This window comes from Elephantulus edwardii, unplaced genomic scaffold, assembly GCF_000299155.1.
Source record: "Elephantulus edwardii isolate Elephantulus edwardi_28Jun2011 unplaced genomic scaffold, EleEdw1.0 scaffold00184, whole genome shotgun sequence".
Taxonomy (NCBI): Eukaryota; Metazoa; Chordata; class Mammalia; order Macroscelidea; family Macroscelididae; genus Elephantulus; species Elephantulus edwardii.
In genome coordinates, this window is record NW_006399934.1 from 556818 (window position 1) to 577293 (window position 20476).

Here is a 20476-nt window from a genome sequence, read left to right on the forward strand (position 1 = left end):
ATATAGAAATAATGTTATTTTATCTTTTATCATATTTGAAACACAGCTAAAAAGTAACTAGGATTGTATTAGAAGGGGTTTTTTTATGTTTTACCTGGATTTTTTTTTATTTCCATTCATTCTTTGTTGCACTTTTCTAGAAATATTTTTTAGTGTTTAACAAAGTCTGGTTTTGTACCAGTAGAAAATTGTCTTGTTAACATCTTTAAAGTAAAAAATCAAAATAACTTCAGAAAAAGAAAGACATTGTTTCAAAAAGTATAGTATTGGAGCTCTGGTGGCCTAGTGGCAAGGAGATGTGCTGCAATTTCAAAAAGTAAAGTATTAACACTGAATCCATGTTGATATTTTTGTTGTTAGGTGTCATTGAGTATGACTCATAGCGACCCTATGAACAAAAAGATCTCAACCCTATTCTATCTTGTGCCATCCTCATACATCTTGACACACAAGATCCCATTGTGGCAGTCATCACATCAATCCTCCTGTTTGAATGTTTTTCTCTCCTTCAGTGACCCTCCACTCTTCCTATTACAGTGTCCTTCTCTAAGGAATATCCTCTCTTAACAACATGCCCAAAGTATTTGAGGAGAAGCTTCATCATCTGTGCTTCCAGAAAGCACTCAAACTACAACCTCTCCAAGACATATCTGTTTGTTCTCTTGGCCCTCCGTGGGATGTTCATTGATCTTCTCCACCACCACATCTCAAAAGTGTCAATTATTTTTCTGTCACTCTTATTCATTGTCCAGCTCTTAGATACATAGAAAGTGATCAGAAAGTCCATGGCCTGACGCACCTCAGTCCTCAAACTGACATCATTATTTCTCAGTATTTTGGAGAGGTCCCTAACTGCAGGTTTTCCTAGTGCAACGTGTCTCCTTATTTGCTGACTCCTGGTACTAGGAGGGTTAATTGTGGATCCAAGCAAAATGAAACTATTGACCTTTACAATCTCCTTTCCATTCATCATTAATGTTGCCTATCAAATTAGTGGTAAGAATCTGTTTTCTTGACATTTAGATGCAATCCATACCCTAAGGCTGCATTCATTGATCTTATGCAACATGTGCTTCAAGTCCTCCTCACTTTCACCAAATAAGATTGTGTCATCTGCAATCCACACTGAAGGCTCTAGTGTTTAACCTTCTGCAGCAAACATAGGTTGCATAGCAAGATAGGTTGTATTGTCTGCATAATGGTGGCTATTGATAGTCTTCCTCCAATCCTGATGCCACATTCTTCTTCAAAGAGTCCAGCTTCTTGAATATTTTAACCAGCATATATATAGATTAAGTAGGTATGGAGAAAAGATAAATCCTGATGGACACCGTTCTTAGCTTTAAACCAAGTAGTATTCTCTTCTTCTGTCCTCAAAATAGCCTCTTGGTCTTGGTTCAGGTTTTGGATTAGCCCAATTAAGTGTTCTGTGATGCCTGGTCTCAATAACTTGTTAGGACTGTCATAGTCTAATTACTTTGCATAATCTTTAAAGCACAAATGGATATCCTTCTGGTTTTCTTTATTTTTAGTCAGAATCCATCTAGCATCAATGGTATGCTTGGTGCCATGCCATTTTATAAATCCTACCTGACCTTCTGACAGTTCTTTATGTAATGTTCTAGTCATTTTTGAATGAGCTTCAACAGAATTTTGCTTGCATGTGGTATTAATGATATTATTTGATAATTTTGTTGATTCACCTTTATTGGGAATGGGAACAAATATTTATCACTTTGGGCATAAACTGGAGAGCAAATCCAAGACTTTTAGTTGAGACATGTCAATAGCTATGTTACCAATTTCTGGAACCTTATTTTTTGCCAATGTTTTCAGTGTTTTTTCATCTTTCTTCAGTATCGTTCACCCTTGTCCTGAAATTTATCAGTCTCAGTCAATTCTTTTGGTACAGTTTCTTTGTGTATTTCCTCACTATTTTTTTTATGCTTTCTGAATCATTCAAAATATTGACCATAGTATCCTTCAATATTGTAATTTGAGGTTTCAAATTGTTTCTCAGTTCTTAGCTTGAGAAATGCCAAGCAAGTTATTCCCTCTTTATTATCCAATTCCAGTTCTGTGCATATTTAATTATAATATTTTGATTTCTCTTCTCAAGCTGCAGTTTGACATTTTCTGGTCGGCTCCTTCAACATCTTTTCCCCTTTTTTAGGCTTCTGATTGCTCAATTGTACTTTTCAGAGTCTCTTCTGACATCCAATTTGATTTTTTCTTTATTCTCTGTCTTCGTAATGACATTTTGTTTTCTTCATGGATGATGTCCTTGATATTGTCCCACAGCTCTTCTGGTCTTTGATATTACTGTTCAATGCTTCAAACTTTTTCTTATGATAATTTTAAAATTCAGGTTATTTTAATATTTTGAAAATAAGATAATTTTGAAATAGACTCAAGATCATCTTTTGCTTCTTGTGGACTTGTTTTCATTCTTTGGCCTTAATTTGAATTTGCATATGAGTAATTGATGGTCTGTTCCACAGCCCCCCTCCTGAACTAGTTTTGACTGCTGATAGTAATCTTATCTAACAATTCCTTTCACAGATGTAGTCAATCTGATTTCTATGCAGTCCATTTGGTGATGTTATGCATAAATTTGACATTTGGGGTTTTTAAAATTTTTTTATTTTATATTCATTTTTTCACAAAGTTCATATACATTTTGTTTCACACTATTCTTCATTGTGTTGCATTTCACACAATCATTCCCAGGTATTATGTTTTATAAAATGACCCACCACTGGACCTTACCCATCACTGCCCAATCTTTTCAGGTCCCCACCAGATCCTTCTCATTTCCTTCACTTGCACTCCAGTGGGACTATTTGTGTTTTTTAAAGATTATATTTCAATGAATATATAAAACTCCATCATTCTGTTTCAATCCTCATTTCTGTCACCTAGTCCATACTTTCTTACTACTTTTCCTTCTTCATTGTTTCCACTTTTCCATTCCAGTGACCAATTAACATTACTATGTCTTGATTGCATGTTTGACCAGTTTAGGGGTGCAAGGTTTAGTAAAAATTGTCAATTGCTTCCTCTTTGGCTTTACCAGTATTATAATTGAATAATAGTTATATTAGCAAGTCTTCTTTGTATGCTTGTAGATAAGATCTTATTACTCACAACATTGTACTTCAGGATAAAACTTGAAATTATCTTTTTAACTATGAATGCAACAGTATTCTTCTTCTATTTTTTTCATCCCCAGCATTGTATACCATGTCATTGATTCAAATTTCATCTCACTCATTCTTAGAATGTTGATGTTCATGCTTGGCATTTTATTTTTCATAATTTTTAGTTTTCCAACATTCATGATTCATACTGGTCATAGGGTTTTCAAAGGCCTGCTAGTTAAGAAGTGATTGGTCAATCCTGCTTCTTAGTCTGTCTTAGTCAGGAAGCTCTTCTAAAACCTGTCCACCATGGGTGATCCTTTTGACACTTGACACACCCATGACATAGCTTTCAGTATCACAGTAACCCACGAGTTTCCTCATTACAGGAAACTGCCAGACAAGTGCTGTCAGCAATGGGCTTTACTGTGTCAGGGACAGTGAGCATGGCACAGGATAAGATAGGGTTCAGACTGGCTGTTCATAGGGTTGCTTTGAATCATACTCAACTTGACAGAACCTAACAACAATAACTACAATATACCATAATATTTCTTTTACAGCTGACTGATAGGATTCACTATATTTTCTCCCCTAGTTTAATCTAGTTTTCCTAGTTTAAGTCCTAGTTTTTGGTCAAACATTCTTCTATGTAGTATAGTGTTGGTTTGTGCTCTTGCCAAACGGAGATAACTTATGGTTGCTGTGAAGCTGAACACTGTGAAACTAATGTGTCAAGTGTGATAATGGTTATCCATAGTGAACAGTGTGGGGTGGAGCTCCTGCGATTAAAACAAGCTGAAAGCAGAAGCGGCATCCACTTCCATAAAAGCTTAGCTCTGGTAACCCTATGAACCTGGAGTAAGGATGAAAGTCACGCATCCAAGTGTCGAGGACTTTAATTCATAGGGTCGCTATGAGTCACCTACAGCTCAACGGCTCTCAATAACAACAACACATATATATATATGTAATATAAATTATGTATTGCAGAGTTTAGGGCTGTTGTACATAGGGTCGCTATGAGTCGCAAGCGACTCCATGGTACATAACAACAACAACATTGTATATTATATGTATATAAAATATATAAATTTATTTGCAATACTTGAGCTCTAAGCCTTCTTGCCTATATACTTATTTTTGTTGTGTGTTATAGAATTAGAACCAACCGATAGCTGACCCTAGGGCAGCTTTTCAGAGGCAGTTAATTGGACAGAGGAGAGTGTCTATCCTTCTCCAGCATAAGAGCTGGTGGCCTTGAACCACATGCCTCTGGGACTGCAGTGCAGCTTCTTGCCACTAGTCTACCAGAGCTACAAAGTGTGTGTGTGTGTGTGTGTGTGTGTGTGTGTGTGTGTACTGGTTTAGTTACAAAGTTTGAATGCATTCTTTATCACATTTTTTGAAAGTTGCTTTCAAGTATTTTTCCTTATCATTGGTTCTAGAAAGCTTGATTATTGTATAATTTTGTGGATTTATTTTATGGTCTATCATGGCCTGATCTATACCATGGTATTTCAATTATTTATTATGCAATTGAAAGGTGGACAATGAATAAGACAGACTGAAGTTTAATTGATCTCTTTGAATTGTGAGCATGAAGAGTATTGAATATAACGTGAACTGCCAAAAGAAAACACATATCTGTCACGAAAGAAGAGCAACTACCTTGCCCCTTAGACGCACGGATGGTGAAAATGCCTCGTTAACTTGGGCATATTTTTAGTTGAAACCAATCCAAGGAAAGAGATATCCTACTGACACCAATCCTTCAAAAGTGGGTCAGATAAACAGAAGAAAAACTTCCATAAGATGGTTTGACCCAGTGTCTTTCACCAAAGGTTTGAACATGACAAAGATTGTGATGATGGTGCAGCAAAGGTCAAGGTTCAGATCTGTTGTTCACAGGGCAACTATGAGTTGTAGCTGACTCGTTGGCACCTAAAAAGGCAATGTTCTATATTCGGGTTTTTCAACTTCTTGCATTATTGCAAGTAAAAGTACAACCAAACAAACAAAAAAACCAACTCATTACCCCTTGAGTCATAAGTGATTCATGGCTCACTCTTCAGCTTTCCCTAGGCTGTAAATCAAATGAGAGGAGATTGTAAATCCTTCTCCATATGATCAGCTGGTAGATTTTAACCACCAGAAACGTGTCACCTTGGGGTTAGCAGTGAAACCCCCAACAGACTATGCCACTAGAACTCAAGAACTGTAAATAAATTTTCCACAATTCTATATTTTTAGGTGTTTCGTTTCCTTCCCCTTAATTCTGGTAATTCAGTCACAGTTACATTATTTTTCTTAGTTGAGATGCATTTTTCCTTTGTCTTTGTTCTATTTTTCTCTAATTTTCCTCATACAATAAGGGATCAATTGGGTTTTTGGTTTTTTTTTTCTAAATTACACTTTTAGCTGATGATGAGAGTGAACCAGGCAGAATTAAATCTTTTCCTATCTTTGTGTTTAATGGAATCAAAGCATAGTTATAGGAATGTCACTGTAAGACACATCTCAAAAATTAAAATCATGAAAACCAAAAAGATAGTTCCTTTTTAAAAAAAATTCCTTGTTATTGCAGATAAGTAGCTAGGTTCTAGCCAACCTTAATGAAAGTTGTACAAGCAACCTAAGCTCATCTTCTCATGAGCTTTCCTCTAGATGTGATTTCCTGTTCAGAGAACTAGAGACTCTTTAGAAATTAAAAAAGCCTAAATTTCTAAAATTCTTACTTTGCATCACTTTAGCAAACTTGCAACAAAGTCAAACTTCACAGAGCTGGTTTAACTCCAGGCCATCTTTTCCATCCTATCAAGTTCCTTGCTCATCCAAATCTTCCAAACTTAAGGAGACAAAACTTGGTCTTCCATTTGTCTCCATCCTCTTTGCAGAATGGCTAACAGGATCTTTCATTTGGTAATTAATTACATTCTTTATTATTCTTTTGTTGCTTAAACTTCCAGATTTACCACTCTTATATTTCTCCGTTGCCTTTCTAAAATTCATGTTGAATAAGATTGGATGGATTGTGTCACAGAGACATCCACTTGGGAGACATAATCTCATTGAAAATTCCAAACCATTTTAGAAGCAGACTGAACTATGCTGTGAACCATATAACTGTGCATAATCTTTCTGAAAATATATAAGCTAAAATTTTCTTCTTAAGGATCTCCTAATTTTTTCTTCACATCAATGGAAGTGTCATAGTGTTCTTTCTTATTTTGTATCTGAAATACAGCTAAAAAGGTAACTAATTGTTTTCCAAAGTATTTTTCAGTATTTAATGATGTCTGCTTTTGTACACGGAGGAATTTGCATTGTTGACTCCTTTAAAGTAAAAAAAAAAGAAACCCTTTTCAGAAACACAGAATGAATGTATCAGAAAGTATTTTGCTAATAAAAAGTTTAATAATGTCAATGAGTTTATGCTAATAAGTGTGAAATATTTTGGAAGATGATTGCTATAAAATATAAAGCAAATGAAAATAATGATTCTATGTTAGTAGGCTGTTAATTGTATAATTTATTATGATGGTTGTATTCTTGGGGTGTGTATATTTTCACTATAACATAGGAGAGAGATAAAAAAAATAATTGGGCTCCTGAAGCTAGAACAGGAAACTAGGAACAATATTAGGAAGATTCTAAAACAAAGAGAGTTCTCTTGAAGTACCCAAATTCTGTCTAAAATTAATGAAAGTAGTGGGAGTAAACATGTCTCTGCTTCCCCACTGATCTTGTCATGAGCTTTTTCCCTTTGACATGGTGCCCATGTTCAGAGTTCTAGGACCTCTTTAGAAACGAAGAGATTAATGCCTTTACTTGTCCAATTCCTATTCCAACACTCTAAAATTTCCACTTGCATCACTTTGACAGACTTGCAACAAGGAAGCAGTTCACCGAGCCTGAATAACTCCAGAACCACCTTCCCACATTCTCAGTTTAATGACCAACCTACGCCTTCTTCCCAACCAAGATCATGGAGAAGAAAGACTACCCTGGGCTTCAAGTCCTGTCCCTCCTTAGTCTTGAGTGATTCACCTACTGCTACTTGGCATAGTAAGTGTAAATTATTGTCTTATTTTGTGATTAGAGATTTAGGGTTATGATCTCTATATAACTTAACTCAAGTCTTCTAATCTGTCAAATCTATCTAATCTGTCAAAGAAGATTATCCAAAATGTGTCACTCACCAGAAAAACTATCTTGACAGGCAGCCTCTCTTAATCAATCTTCATAAGGGGGATATAAACCCATAAAATTTCTTCAAGTAAGCAAAATATACTGATTATTTTGAAAGAATTAAGATTATTTTGAAAGATTAATGTTTCAGTGAAACATTAAATTGTTATGTATTTATATTTCATTTTAAAATATTTATTAACTAAAAATAAATTAATTTTCAATATTAAGAAAATATTAGATGGGAAATTTTGTGCCTCATCAACTATAATTAGTAATCAATCAAGAATATTCTTTTGTAAAAGATTGCCGAATTTGTTCTTCACATAAATTGTATAGTAATAATTTTATTTTATCTTATTCCATATTTGAAAGACAGCTAAAAATAACTGGAATTGTATTAGAAGTTTTTTTTTCTTTTTTTGCTGGAGAAATTTTTTTTGGGTGGGGTTCCATTCATTCTTTGTTGCACTTTTCTAGAAATATTTTTTTAGTGTTTAACAAAGTCTGGTTTTGTACCCATAAGAAGTTATCTTATTTACATCTTTAAGATAAAAATGAAAACCACTTCAGAAAAAGAAAAGGAACTGTTTTAAAAGGTATTGTATTGGAGCTCTGGTGGCCTAGTGGCAAGGAGATGTGCTGCAATTTCAAAAAGTATGGTATTAACACTGAATCCATGTTGATATTTTTGTAGTTAGGTGTCATTGAGTATGACTCTTAGCTACCTCAGAACAAAAAGATCTGAACCTTATACTATCTTGTTCCATCCTCATACTTCTTGACACACAATCCCATTGTGGCAGTCACCATGTCAATCCACTTGTTTGAATGTCTTTCTCTCCTTCACTGACCCTCCACCCTTCCCAGCATTGTGTCCTTTTCTTTTTTTTTATTATTATTGTTGTTGTTGTTTTCTTGTGTGTGTGTGTGTGTGTGTACCATCAAATCAGATCTAACTGGTACAGGAGGAGTTTGTCCCTCCTACTCCAGCAGAGCATCTGGTGGATTCCACCATGCACCTCTGGGATTGCACGGCAGATTCTTGCCACTAGGCCACCAGAACTCCCCCATAGTGTCCTTTTCTAAGGAATAAACCCCTTTAACAACATACCCAAAGTATTTGAGGAGAAGCTTCATCATCCTTGCCTCCAGAGAGCACTCAAGGTACACCCTCTCCAAGACATACCTGTTTGTTCTCATGGCCCTCCAGGGGATATTCATTGCTCTTTTCCAACACCACATCTCAAAAGTGTCAATTATTTTTCTGTCACCTTTATTCATGGTCCAGCTCTTAGATGCATAGCAAGTTGTCAGAAAGACTACAGCCTGAATCAGACACACCTCAGATCTCAAACTGGCATCATTATTCCTCAGTATTTTGGAGATGTCCCTAGCTGCAGGTCTTCTCAGTGCAATGTGACTGCTGGTACTAGGAATGTTAATTGTGGATCCAAGCAAAATGAAACTATTGACCTTTACAACCTCCTCTCCATCCATCAGTAATGTTGCTAATCAATTTAGTGATAAGAATCTGTTTTCGTGACATTTAGATGCAATCCATACCCTAAGGTTGCATTCATTGATCTTAATGCAACGTGTGCTTCCAGTCACCCTCACTTTCACCAAGTAAGGTTGTGTCATGTGCTATCCACACAGAAGGCTATGGGTGTTTCATTTTCTGCAGCAAACATTTCAAGTCTTGCCCACCTTAAACAAGATAGGTTGTAATGATGGCTACTGATAGTCTTCCTCCAATCCTGATGCTGCATTCTTCTTCAAAGAGTCCAGCTTCTTGAATATTTTAACCAGCATATAGATTAAATAGGTATGGAGAAAAGATAAATCCTGATGGACACCATTCTTAGTTTTAACCCATGTAGTGTTTCCTTGTTCTATTCTTGAAATAGCTTCTTAGTCTTGGTACAGGTTTTGGATAGCCCAAATAAGTGTTCTGTGATGTCTGGTCTTCTCAATAACTTGTTATGACTCTCATAGTCTAATTACGTTTAATAATATTTAAAGCACAAATGGATATTCTTCTGGTTTTCTTTATTTTTAGTCAGAATCCATCTGGCATCAGTGATATGCTTGGTGCCATGACATCATAAACCCTACTTGACCTTATGGCAGTTCTCTATGTAATGTTCTAGCCATTTTTTAATGAGCTTCAACAGAATTTTGCTTGTACATGGTATTAATAATATTATTTGATAATTTTGTTGGTTCACCTTTATTGGGAATGGGAACAAATATTAACCACTTCTGGTCAGTCACCCAAGCAGCTGTCCTCTCAATTTCCTGGCATAAACTGGTGAGCAAATCCAAGACTGTATCTTTTAGTTGAGATATGTCAATAGCTATCTCATCAATTTCTGGAACCTTATTTTTTGCCAATGCCTTCAGTGTTTTTTCAACTTCTTCCTTCAGTATCGTTCACCCTTGTACTGAAATTTATCAGTCTCAGTCAGTTCTCTTGGTACAGTTACTCTGTGTATTTTCTTCATCATTTTTTGATGCTTTCTGTATCTTTCAATATAGTGCCCATAATATCCTTCAATATTGTAGTTTGAGGCTTCAAATTGTTTCTCAGTTCTTAGCTTGAGAAATGCCAAGCAAGTTATTCCCTCTTTATTATCCAATTCCAGTTCTGTGCACATTTAATTATAATATTTTGTTTTCCCTTCGCAAGCTGCAGTTTGAAATTTTCGGTTCAGCTCCTTTACTTCAGCAACTTTTCCACTTCTTTTGCCTTCTGGTCACTCAAGTGGACTTTTGAGAGTCTCTTCTGATATCCAATTTGATTTTTTCTTTATTCTCTGTCTTTGTAATGACCTTTTGTTTTTGTCATGGATGATGTCTTTTGGTCCCACAACTCTTCTGGTCTTTGATATTAGTGTTCAATACTTCAAACTTTTTCTTATGATAATTTTGAAATTCAGGTAATTTTATTATTTTGGAATTAAGATAATTTTGAAATAGACTCAAGATCATCTTTTGCTTCTTGTGAACTTGTTTTCACATTCTTTGGCCTCAGTTTGAATTCATATATGAGTAGTTGATGGTCTGTTCCACAGCTACTCCTGGACTAGTTTTGACTGTTGATATCAATCTTCTTTAAAAATTTCTTACACAGATATACTCAATCTGATTCCTATGCAGTCCATTTGGTGGTCTTATGCATAAATTTTCCATTTAAAAAATATATTAGTTTTCTCTCAAAGTTCATACACATTATGTTTCACACTATTCTTCATTCATGTTGTGTGTCATACAATCATTCCCACATATTATGTTTGATAAAATCACCCACCATTGACCTTGCCCATCATTGCCCAATCTTTTAGGTTCCCACCAAATCCTTTCTATTTCCTTCACCTCTTCTCTAGTGGTGCCATTTGTATTTTTAAAAAATTATATTGCAATGAATGTATAAAACTCAATCATTCTATTTCAATCCTCATTTCTGTCACTCTATACTTTTTTATTACCCTTCCTTTTTTCCAACTTTTACATTCCAGTCACCAATTAACATTAATATGTCTTGATTGCATGTTTGACCAGTTTAGAAGTGCAAGGTTTAGTAAAAATTGTCAATTCCTTCCACTTTGTCTTTAGCAGTATGAGTATATATTTGAATAATAGTTATATTAGCAAGTCTTCTTTGTATGCTTGTAGATAAGATCTTATTACTCACAAGATTGTACTTCAGGATAAAATTTGAAATTATCTTTTTAACTATGAATACAACAGCATTCTTCTATTTTTTTCATCCCCAGCATAGTATACCATGTGATTGTCTGATTCCAATTTCATCTCACTCATTCTTAGAATGTTGATGTTCATGCTTGATATTTTATTTTTCATCATTTCTAGATTTCCAACATTCATTTTTCATACATTCAATGTTCAAATCATTAAAATATGTTTGCCACTGTCTTCTTCATTTTGATTATTTTCTAATCTGGGCTCTGCCTCTAAGTTTATAGCTGTCCTTGTTTCTCTACTGGTCTAGGCTTTTCAAAGGGCTGCTAGTTAAGAAGTGATTGGTCAATCCTGCTTCTTAGTCTGTCTTAGTCAGGGAGCTCTACTAAAACTTGTCCACCATGGGTGACCCTTTTGACATTTGACACACCCATGGCATAGCTTTCAGCATCACAGTAACCCCAAAGTTGCCTTACTACAGCAAACTGACAAAAAGCGCTGTCAGCAATGGGCTCTGCCATGTCAGAGACAATGAGCATGGCACAGGATAAGGTAGGGTTCAGACTGGCTGTTCAAAGGGTTGCTATGAATCATACTCAACTTGACAGAACCTAACAACAATAACAACAATATACCATAATAGTTCTTTTACAACTGACTTATAGGATTCACTATATTTTTTTACCCTAATTTAATCTACTTTTCTTAGTTGGATTCCTAGTTTTTAGTCAAACATTCTTCTAGGTCGTATAGTCCTAGTGTGTCTACTTGCCATACAGAGGTAACTTATGGTTCCTGTGAATCTGAACACTGTGACACTGATATGTCAAATATGATAATGGTTACTTATGGTGGACAGTGTTTGGTGGAGCTCCCCCAATTAAAACAAGACTGGAAGCAGGAGTGGCATCCACATCTATAAATAGCTTGCCTCCAGGAACCCTATGAATATGGAGAAAGGATGAAAGTCACACATGTTTTGAAGACTTTCGTTCATAGGGTTACCATGAGTTGCCTACAATTCAGCAGCACTTAACAATAATGACGGTTTAATCCATATAGGCTTGTATTTCACAAATTCTTGATTATTTTTTAGTGTTCTATAATATTCTATTGTGTGAATATATCACAATTTCTTTATCTATTTTCCCACTCATAGTACTTGGATTGTTTCTAATAATTTGCTATTATAAATGTTGTTGCCATGTCCTGTTGAGTTGTAACTGATTCATAGCTGAGCCTCCAGTGGATTTTCAGAGGCAGTTGATCACACAGGAGGAGATAGACCAACTTTCTTATTCATAGCATCAGGTGGATTTAAGTTGCATCCAGTTCCTAAACAACATGCCTCTGCAAACTCTATGAACTTAGATAAATGTTTATAGTTATATAAAGTGTTTAGGCCTTTTGTTTGTAGGATCACTATGAGTCATGCTTGACTTGAAGGAAATCAACAACAGTTCCTTACCAGTGGGCCTTTAGAATTCTCTATAATTCTAAATGCTATTATAAATAGTGCTACAATAAACACTTGATAATGCTGATGCAAAACCTATATTTGGACCAGAAAGCAGTTGTCAAAACAGAGCAAGAAAACACTGCACGTTTCAAAATTGAAAAGGATGTATGCCAGGCATACCTTTTCAAACTATACACAGAACAGATTACCTGGGAGGCTGAACTCTATGAAGAGAAGTGTGGCATAAGGATCAGAAGAAGATTCATCAACAATCTGCATCAAGCAGATGACACAACCTGCTGAAAATGAGGAGAATCTGAAGCGCTTGCTGCAGAAGGACAGAGAATGCAGCCTTTGATATGGATTGAGGCTCAATATCAAAAAATCAAAGATTCTTACCACTGGGCCAATTGGCAGCATCAGGATGGATGGTGAAGAGATTGAGATTGTTCACAGCCTTAGTTTGCTTGGCTCCCCAGTCAACACTCTTGCTGTCAGCAGCCTGGAAATTAAATGACATATTGTGATAGGAAAGTCTACTGTTAGAGACCTCTCCAAAGTACTGGAGTGCAATGATGTCAGTCTGGAGACTAAGGTGCACCTGATACAGACCATGGTCTTTGTAATCACTAGCTATACGTCAGAGAGCTGGACAATGTCTTAAGAGGATAGAAGGAGAATTAATGCCTTTGAGCCATGGTGCTGGCGTAGAGTATTGAATATAATAAACAAGTTCATCCTGGAGAGTATGAAGCCAGTCTGTTCCTTAGATGCCAGGATTATGAAGCTTCATCTGACATACTTTGGACATGATGAAAGGCAGGATCAGTCCTTGGAAAGGGACATCATGCTTGGTGGAGGGAAAACACAGGAGAAGACGACCCTCGATGAGATGGATTGATTCAGTCACTGGGGTAAAGGGGACAGATATGTTGGAGACAATAAGATTGGCTCAGGATAGAGCAAGGTTTAGGGCTGTTATACATAAGGTCACTATGAGTCGCGGACTACTCAAGGGCACATAACAATAACAACAATAAATTTGGGCACATGAATATCAGTTTGTGTTGTGTTATCTCTTTAGGATATATAGCTAGTACTGGGATTACTGAACCAAATGCTATTTCTATTCTCAAATTTCTAAAGGGCTAGATTGTTTGGACAGTGTCTTCACCATGTTAACTCCTACCCACAAAGTTTAAGATTTGCAATCTCTCAAACCTTTCACCAGTATTTGCTTCTTAACTCTTATTGAACACTTTTATTTGAGTTGGTATGAGATGGCATGCCTATTATTATATTTACATTTCTCTAATAACTAATAATGTTGAGCTTTTCATGGTGTATCCATTGGGCACCTGAAATCTTCTTTTATGAAGTGTCGTGTCTATTAATGTCCTCTGCCCACTTAATAATTGGGTTGACATTTTCTTGTTGAGGCATTACAGGTTTTTAAAATAAGGTTTAATTATGCATTCCTTGTAATATGTGTAATTTACACATTTTTTTGCCAGTCTATAGACTCTAATTTTTATTCTTTGGAGAAGTCTATTGAGGTACATAAGGAGTTAAGTTTCAGAAGTCCCAATTATTTAGGTTATTCTCTGTCAGTTGTGCATCATTTATATTTAAATCAGATTTATATTTAAATGATGATTTATATTTAAATAAGTACTTGATTCGACAACACTTTACAACAACTTTGAAGTTTGTGTAATAGTATTTTTTGCTTTTCTTTGTAACAGTCTTTTATACTTTTGATTAGATTTATTCCTAAATATTTCATTTTAGGTATAGCCTTTGTAAATAGCTTTGTTTTCCTTTTTTTTCTGCCATTTGCTTCGTGTTGTTGTTGTTGGGTTCCTTCAAGTTGAGCCCGAGTCATAGAACAATGAAAAAAACATCTGAGTCCAGTCCTTTCCTGCACCATCCTCACATTTCCTGACACAGAAGAGCTCATCGCAGCAGTCACTCTGTCAATCCACCTGGCTGAAAGTCTTTCTCTCCTTAGCTGACTCACTACCATTCCCAACATCATGTGCTCTTCAAGGAACAGCATCTTCTAGCAAAACACCCAAACTATGTCATCATCCTTGCCTCCAAAGAGCACTCAAGTTGCACCCTCTCTAAGACATATCTGTTTGTTCTCTGATCCATCATGGGATGTTCAGTGCTCTTCTCCAACACCACAGCTTAAAGTCATCAATTCCTTTTCTGTAATCCTTAATAATTGTCCAGCTCTTGGATGCATAGCTAGTAATTGGAAAGACTATTCCCTGAATCAGGCACACTTTAGTCCTCAAACTGACATCAATGCTCCTCTTAACTTGGAAAAGTTCCTAATTGGAAATTTTCCCAGTGCAACCTATCTACTTATTTCCTGACTGCACATACCAAGGGCATTAGTGTGGATGAAAGCAAGATGAAGCTGTTGACAGTTTCAATATCTTCTCCATCTGGTGTAACACTTCCTATTAGCCCAGTGGTAAGAATCTTTCCCCCCACCCTTGATATTGAGATACAGTCCATACTGAAGACTACATTCCTTGATCTTCTGCAACAAATTCTTCAAGCTCTCCTCACAGCAAGCAAGATTAAGTCATCTGCATAGCACAGGTTATTAATGAGTCTCCCTCTAATCCTGATGCCACACTCCTCCTCACAGAGTTCAGCTTCTCATATAATTTACTCAGTTTACAGATTTAATAAATATGGAGAATACAATCCTGGCATACTCCCTTCCCAATTCCAAACCATGTAGTGCTCCCCTGTTCCATTCACACAACAGCCTCCTGATCCAGGTATAGGTTCTGCATGAGTACAAGAAAATGTTCTGGGATTCCCATTCTTTTCAATGTCAGCCACAATTTGTCATGATTCACACAGTTAAACACTTTTGTGTAATCAATAAAGCACAAATAGACATTCTTCTGGTATTCCTTACTTTCAGCCAGCATCCATCTGAAATCAGCAATAATATCCCTGGTGCCACAGCTTTATCTAAATCCTCCTTGAATTTCCAGCAGTTCCCTATTTATATGCTATCCCAGCCATTTTTAATGATCTTAAGCAGTATTGTACTTGTGTGTGATATCAATGATTTTGTTCAAAAATATCCATATTCAGTTGGATCACCTTTTTTGGGAATGGGAACAAATATGGACCTCTTCCAATACTTTGGCCAGTCATCCTCCAAATTTCCTGGCATAGACTGGTGAGTGTATCCAAAGCTGTGTCTGTTGATTGAAACAAGTCAATTGGCATCCTATCAATTCCTGAGGCCAATTATGTTTTCCAGTGCCTTAAATGTAGCTTCTAATTCCTCTTTCATTACCATTAGTTCCTGTTCATATGGTACTTCCTGAAATTTTTCAATATCAATCAATTCTTTCTGATACAGTGATTCTGTGTATTCCATCCATCTTTTCTTGATACTTCCTGGGTCATTCAATAGGTTGCCCATAGCATCTTTGACTATTGGAACACAAGGCTTAAATTTGTTTTTCAGTTCTTTTATCTTGAGAAATGCAGAGCAGGTTTCCCCCTTTTTATTCTCCAATTTCAGCTCTCTGCACATTCCATTATAATACTTTCCTTTGTCCTCCCAAACTTCCCTTTGAAATCATTTGTTCAGCTCTTTCACTTTGACATGTTTTCCTTTAGATTTAGCTTCTCATTGCTCCAATGTTATCTTTAGAGTCTCTTCTGACATCCATTTTATTTTTTTGTTTCTCCTCTGTTTTTGTGATGAACTGTTGCTTTTCTCATGGATAGAAATCCAGTTGATTTTTATATATTGACCAAATAATCTGTCACTTTGCTGAAAGGAGTCATCAAATGTATTAATTTTCTTACAAACCTTAGAAATTTTCTATACATATTCTTGTATCATATGTGAAAAGAGACAGTTTTATTTTCTCTTCACTCATTTGTAGCCTTTTCTTTCCTTTTTTTTTGCCTTGTAATCCTTAGAATTCCAATAAAATGTTAAAAATTAAAAAGGAAACATCCGTTTCCTGTTTTCAAGGAAATGCCTTCAGTCCCTCTTTACTTAGATTAATGTTGGCCTTTGGTTTCATATATGTTCTTTGAATTATGTTGAGAAAATGCATTTTTTTGCCTATTTTGTTGAGCCTTTTTATCAGGAAATGAACTTTGTCAAGTGCCTTTTTGCATCAATTGTAATGATCATTTGGCTCTATATCTTTATTATATAGTGGATCATACTAATTCATTTCCTTATAAGGAGCCATGTTACATATCTGATATGAATCTCATTGATCATGATAAATTAATTTCTTATCTGTTGTTGCATTCTATTGCCTACGATTTTGGTGATAATTTTCACATCTATATTTGTGATGGATATTGTTTTATAAGTTCGTTAGTGATGTCTTCGCTTAGGTAGGTATAAGGCATCAATATACAATCCAAGATAGTGGCAGGATACAATTTCTCTGCACAACACTTTAAATGTGCTCACAGGCACTTCAGCCTTCAGCTTCACATCACAAGTTGGGCACTCCACCCCTTCATGTATCCTTCTAGACCAAACATTTTGTCTCCGCTCATGAAGACAACATTGTTCAGGATGCAACAGGTAACTTCAATCCGGTCCAAAAAAACCCTGGAAAAGAAGGGAGGGAGGCGAAGACCAAAATAACGAACGCTATATACTTGCAAAGAAAGAAATGTTATGGAGCCTTCCTTATAAGGAAATCAAAGAATGATGTCAAGGTATCTTTTACAGCAGATTGAGTAAACATGTATTTAAAAGAAAAAAGCAATAACAAAAAAGGCTCCAGTATGATCAAACAGAGGAAACAATTAAAATTGGAGGCAATACAAAAGCAATAATCAGAAATTCAGATTATTAAATCTAAAAATGCAGATAAATCACACATAGTAAGGTCAAAGGATTACTAGCTATGTATCTGAGACCTGGACAATGAATAAGGATGATAGAAAAAGAAGTTATGCCTTTGAACTACGGTGTTGGAGAAGAGCACTGAACATTCCATGGAACACCAAGAGAACAAACAGGTGTGTCTTGGAAAGAGTGTAGCCAGAGTCCTCTTTGGAGGCAAAAATGAGACTTTGCCTCACATATTTTGGGCATGTTGCTAGGAGGAGCTGTTCCTTGGAGAGGGACATGATGTTTGGAAGGGTGGTAGGTCAGCTAAGGAGAGAACGACCCTCAGCCAGGTGGATTGACATGGTGACTGCTATAATGCGCTCTTGTGTGTCAGGATGTGTGAGGATGGCGCAGGATAGGACTGGGTTCGGATCTTTTATTCATAGTGTTAATATGAGTGATATTAGACTCGATGGCACCTAACAACAACAAGTACAAAAGAACACAGTTGAAGAAATGGAATATAGAATTCGTGAACTGAAAGAGAAATCCCTCTATACTAAACATTTAAAAGAAAAATTAAAAAATGAGGGGAAAAAATAAGAATGTCTAAGAAGTGCCTCAAATAATATTAATAGGAAGAATTCATGTGTTAATTGAATCTCACCACAGGCCTGTGGTAGTTAAGTGTGAGGGAGCAAGGCAGGTGGGTGGGTGACTGCCTGAATACAATGGAGGCAGCAGTGAGAGCACAGAAGCTGCCATCCGCTCTTATGCACTCCCTCAGAGGTATCTACATGGGGGCCTGCCTACGGAATCCTTGCGTGCTAAGAACATTTCCAGTGCTACACCAAGGATAGAAGCCTGCTGTTCAACTGGATTTAAAATTCCAGAAGAATTTGGCTTTGGGAGAAGCAGTATATCATTTAGAATTCTGTCTCTTCATTTTCCTTTTTATTTCCTATTAGAAAAACATCAAGAAACCTTGAACAGAGTTAATAATTAAGAGTTTGACTGTCATTTCCTTAATAAAGATTTTACTGTCAAGGACATTCTGGAACAAAAAATTAATGACGTTTCCTCTTCAGATGATAAGATGCCATTTAAGTTGCAGACCTTGGAGACATCCTGAAGAAGCATCTGAGATATCTAAAAGCTCTTCCTGGGTCATTCCTATTGATGCAGTCAAATGTAATGATAGAAGCACCATAGTAAAGACCCTAGCTACCACACAGACAGGATTTGACTGTGCCAATAAGAATGAAATACAGGAAGTACAGAGTCTTGGGGTACCTCAAAGGATAACCTCTGCAAATCCTTGTAAACAAGTATTACAAATTAAGTATGCTACCAATAATGGAGTCCAGATTATTTTTTATAGTAAAGTAGAACTGATGAAAGTTAGCAGGGTGCATCCAAGGGCAAGTTGATTTTTGTGGATTGCCACTGATGATTCTAAAGCAGTCTTTTACCTTAGTGTTAAATTTGGTGCCACACTTGAAACCAGCATACTTCTTTCAGAAAGGGCAAAAGAACTCAATATTGATGTCATTAGTGTAAGCTTCTGTGTGGAAAGTGGCTATACAGACCCAGAGACCTTTGTGCAAGCAATATCTGATGCCTGTTATGTCTTTGACATGGGAGCTGAGCCTGGTTTTAGCATGTATCTGCTTGATACTTGGTGGTGGCTTTCCTGGATCTGAAGCTTAAATTTGAAGAGATCACCAGTGTAATCAATCCAGCATTGGACAAGTATTTTCCATCAGACTGTGGAGTAAAAATCATAGCTGAGCCAGACAGATACCATGTTGTATCAGCTTTCACCCTTGTTGTTAATATCATTGTCAAGAAACTTGTGTTAAAAGAACAGAGTGGCTCTGATGATGAAGATGAATCCAGTGAGCAAACCTTTGTGTATTACTTGAATGATAGGGTATATGGCTCATTTAGTTGCATCCTTTATGATCATGTACCTGTTAAGTCACTGCTGCAAAAGAAACTCAAACCAGATGAGAAGTATTATTCATCTAGCATATGGGGACCAACATGTGAAGGCCTGGATCAGAATATTGTGTGTAGTAACCTGCCAGCAATGCACGTGGGTGACTGGATGCTGTTTGAAAACATGGGGGGCTTACACTGTTGCTGCTTCCTCTGCTTTCAATGGGTTCCAGAGTCCAACGATCTAGTATGTGACGACTGGGCCAACATGGCTATTTATGCAGCAAATCAAGAACCATGCATGAGCTGCACTTGAAGTAGAGGAGCAGGATGTCAGCACTCTGCTCTTCTCTCGTGCTTGGAAAAGTGGAATGAAACAGCACCGAATAACTTGTACTTCAGCTAGTACTCTAGTGCATAGATGCCATTTTGGTAGATGTTAACTCCAAGTTTAGCTTGAACTAAGTGATTTGGGGGGAACATTTAACTTAATTATTGCTAATTTTGAGATGTCTTTACATGAGGAGGGTGAGCTGGAACAGATGCAACATTCTGTTTCTGTGGAAACTATTTGAATATTTGTTTTACATACATTTCTATTCACTTTTCACACATGGTAATAAAGAATGCACCCATCTGCTGAAAAAGCATTTGTAACTTGTCCAGGGGTGGAATGGGCAAAAGCTAGTGCTGTGACCTGTTTTAAAAATAAATTATCTTGACATATTTCTGTGGAATGAGGACCCCCCCCCAAAAAAAAAAAACCAAGAGAGAAAATATTGAAGAACTACTGGAAGAATATATGCCACACGTTAAAAAAAGAAGAAAATATACAATCAAGGAGCTAAATAAATCGCAAATAACAAAGATTCCAAAAGAAAAGCCATGTTATTGTTTTTGTTGTTGTTATGTGCTGTTGAGTCACTTGCGATTCATAGCGACCCTATATACAACAGCCCTAAACTCTGCTCTGTCCTGTGCCAATCGCACCGTCTCCAATCCACCCATCCAATTACCCCAGTCACTGAATCAATCCACCTCATGGAGGGCCTTCCCCTCCTGCGCTGTCCCTCCACCCTCCAAAGCATGATGTCCCTCTCCAAGGACCAGTCTCTCCTCACAACATGTCCAAAGTATGTTAGACAGAGCCTCGGAATCCTTGCCTCCAAGGAGCCACCCGGTTTA

The 20476-nt window shown here is 36.5% G+C and overlaps 1 pseudogene; it reads left to right on the top strand.

The window, feature by feature from the left end:
- The window catches only part of LOC102854745, a 58143-nt pseudogene extending 38409 nt beyond the window's left edge, over positions 1-19734 (top strand).
- Positions 19735-20476: the final 742 nt, after the last annotated feature.